We start from the raw sequence: 4,024 nt of genomic DNA, 5'->3' as shown, positions 1-4,024 counted from the left end.
ATTCTGTGCTCACAAACTTGAGGGTTGATGCCTACTATGTCTGCCAAACTCCACCCAATTGCCTTCCTTTGCCTCCTCAGCACACTAAGTAACTGCTCTTCCTGTTGAGAAGTGAGGTCCCGTGCAATGATAACTGGAAATTTCTGCCTATCCTCGAGGTAAGCATATTTGAGGTGTGGAGGGAGGGGTTTCAATTCTAACTTTTGCTTATGGTCAGGCTCTGGATTGTCTGGAGCTGGTGTCTGTGGTAAAGTACTTTCATTGTCCTCAGAAAGTGTCCCCACACTTGGACCTTGTCCTATGTACTTCTCCTCAAACTTCTCTTGGTGAACTTCAGCTACGGTTTCATCTATGATACCACACTAAAGGATAGAATGATCTTCTGGAGGGTGCTTCATAACTCCATTCAGATTGAAGCTTACTACTCGGCCGTCTATTTCAAAAGAGTATGTTCCTGAAAAAGCCTCCAATTTGAACTTCGAGGTCTTCAAGAAAGATCTTTCGAGTAGGATTGATGATGGCTTCTCTGAGTCATTTTGGGGCATCTCCTAGATGTAAAAATCAATGGGGAAAGTGAGCCCCTTAATACCCACTAATACATCTTCAGCAACTTCAGCCACTGTAATAATGCTTTTATCTGCTAACACAAAACGAGCTGCCGACCTTTTTAAGGGAGGGAGCCTCAAAGCATCATATATAGACAAAGGCATTATACTAACACATGCTCCTAAATCACACATGCAGTCAGAAAACATCACACCTCCAATGGTACAGTTAACCATGCATGGGCCTGGGTCACTACATTTTTCAGGTATATTTCCCATTAAAGCAGATATAGAACTACCTAAAGGAATAGTTTCTAATTCATTAATTTTGTCTTTATGTATGCATAAATCTTTTAGAAACTTTGCATATTTAGGTACCTGTTGAATAACATCAAAAAGGGGAACAGTTACCTCAACCTTTTTGAATATTTCTACCATTTTGGGATCAGGTTCCAACTGCTTCTTGGGCTTCCTTGCAAGTTATAGAAATGGAATAGGAATGGAATTTTCTACAGTGTCTGCGCCCTTTGGTGCTTCTTCCTGTGATTGAGCTTCTTCTTCTTCAGCCATGTCCTGTATATCCTTTTCCTCCTCAACATCTTCTATTTCCACTACCTCTTCATCTGAGGCATGTTCTGGTGGGTTTGGCTCTTCCTGATTCATCTCTTGTAATGTGGTTCCGGACCTTAGGGTGATAGCATTAATGCCACCCTTTGGATTGGGTAATGGTTGAGAGGGGAGTCCACCAGAGCTTAAAGATTGGTTGTTGGAGTTGTTCAGTGATCCAATCTGTGAGACAAGGGCTTGCAAAGTAGTGTTCAGACCATTCAAAGTAGAAGTAAGGTTGTTTTCCATGGCCTGTTGTCTCCGATCAATAGACTGTAGTAACTCATCATTAGGAGATGAAGAGGGATATGTGATCTGAGAGGTCTGCTGAGATGCTTGAGGCTGTCTAAGATGAGGTGCTCTGTAGGCCTGATTATGATTCTGCTACCTGAAGTTATTATTGTTATTCTACCTCTGATTTCCATTGTTATCTCTGCCTCCTCTGTTATGATTGTCCTTCCAACCCTGGTTAGAATTATCTCTCCAGCCTTGGTTGGAGTTATCCTGCCATCCATGGTTGTAGCTGCCACCTTGATTGTACCCTTGATTGGGGCGGTCATAGAAGTTATGAGTGGCTGCCACAGTGTGATCTTCCGGTTGGAATTGCGAACACTCATCAGTATAATGACTGTAATCTGCATAGATTCTGCATACTCTTTGTGGAACCAACTGTTGGCTGTGCTATGGTGGAGAAGGCTGAACTTGCTGAGCCTGTTGTTGACTTAGTTGCATCTGCTTCAGCAAGTTAGTTATTTCACATAAGCTCTGAGTTATAGTAGCAGTCTCTTTGCTATAGGATACTTCTGCAACAGCTTTCGAACGGCCTTGTCTCTGCCTATGATTCTGAGTAGATTCAGCTAAGTCACTGATCAATTGCCATGCTTCATCAGTAGTCTTGTACTTTTTCATAGACCCATTGCTAGCACCTTCCAATGTGGTCCTATCTTGAGATTTCATCCCTTGTGTAAAGTAGCCGAGCAACACTATCTTGTCAATCATATGGTGGGGACATGCTTCTAGAAGATTATTGAAGCGTTCCAAATATTCATAGAGAGTCTCAAATTCATCCTGAACGATCATGGACATGTCTTTCCTCAGTTTATCGACAACCTCATCTGGAAAGAATTTCTCCAAAAATTCTCTTCTAAGCATATCCCAGTTGGAAACAGTTGTTCCAGGTTGAGTGTAGTACCACTCTCTTGCCTTCCCCTAAAGATAGAATGGGAAAGCTTTCAACAAAATAGAAGTTTCGTCAGTACCATCACGCTTAATAGTAGAACAAGCAGTCTGAAAATCCCTAAGGTGCTTGATAGGCTCTTGTGCAGGTAAGCCATGAAACTTGGGCATCAAGTTGAGTAGTGCAGACTTTATTTCAAAATCCACAGCCACTGCTGGGTGGTGTGCCTGGAATGGTTGTAGTGTAAAATATGGGGCTCCTTCCTCCTGGATAGTGACTCTCCTAGGTGCTGCCATGTCACATACACGTAAATCAACTGGATCAGTAGAGAGGGAGCTTGTTTCTTCCCTAGATGACGTTTCAGGTTCGTCCTCAGAGAGGACTAGCCGACGCTGAGCTTGCCTTATACGTGAAATAGTTCTTTCAATCTCAGGGTCAAATACTGGCAAGCTTGGATCAGGAAGTGAATGCGTCATTTAACGAAAGAAACGTGCAGCTTATAGTAACAAAATAAAAAGAAAAATTGGAATTAAATAAATTCCAATCAATAAATTAGCACACTATTGTAACTCCCCGGCAACGGTGCCAAAAATTGACGTGGCGAAAATTGGCGAGTTAAGAAACTATTATAAGAGATACGTTGCAAGTACAGTCCTTAACCAGCCGAAAATCCGCTTATTAATTTAGAATGGTTGTCACAATATTGAAATTAAAATACTGGGAGTATGAATCCCAGGTCGTCTCCCAACGAGTTGCAGAAAGATGTGCTATTTTATTAATCAGGTGTTTTCAAAAATGGTTGAGTTGATAAACAGGAAATTAAATCAGAGAATTTAGATAATTTAAATAAAAGCCTTGACTGGGAGTAGATTAGTTGGAAGCCCTATTCTTGTTGAAGTACTCTCAAGATTAATTGATAATTGAAGGTTGCTCTGCTTAGTTATCCCTTACTAGGTAAAGGAAAGTCAAGCAAGTTGGAAAGCTATTTCTAGTCACAAGTCCTAACCTTCTCCCTTGGGAAGGACTAGTGTCAATGACTAGAGGGTAATCCAACAATAAACCCAATTACAATTTTTCTCTTGAGTAATCCAACTCAAAGTTTCCTTTCAATCATCTCCCAATCAAGTTATGGAACTACTCACTCATCATAATTATAGACTTCACAGAATCAATGGGGAAAATAAAAGAAGACATAATAAATAATGATAAAAGGGATTAATTAAAAATAAAAATATTTCTGTATTAATAACTTGTGAAAATAATCCAATGTTAACTCTGGAGGAATTAAGAATATGGAAGAATAAATGAAAAGTAAATAACTTCGCGTCACTTAGCGTTTCTCGTACCACACGTGCGTGTCGTCCATGCATTCGCGTCGTTCGTGCAGCTTCCAATCCTCGCGGTTGTGTTAGGCACGCGAGCACATCACTGTGATTTCTTCCGTTTCATGCGGTCGCGTCAGCCATGCGACCGCGTGATTTCTCGCTGGTCATCTCCTCAATTCTTTGTATTCCTTCCATTTTTGCACGCTTCCTCTTCATTCTTTACGCCATTCCTACCCTATGAAGCCTGAAACACTTAACACACAGATCACAGCATCGAATGGTACAAAGGTAGATAAAAATATATAGATAAAAGATCTTAGGAAGCAAGTTTTTAATCATAGGATATTTTTAGGAAGGAATTGTAAATACAT

Source organism: Arachis hypogaea, chromosome 4 (genome assembly GCF_003086295.3).
Source record: "Arachis hypogaea cultivar Tifrunner chromosome 4, arahy.Tifrunner.gnm2.J5K5, whole genome shotgun sequence".
NCBI classification, from domain to species: Eukaryota; Viridiplantae; Streptophyta; class Magnoliopsida; order Fabales; family Fabaceae; genus Arachis; species Arachis hypogaea.
The sequence above is the reverse complement of the archived record's forward strand: the minus strand, read 5'-3'. Positions refer to the sequence as shown.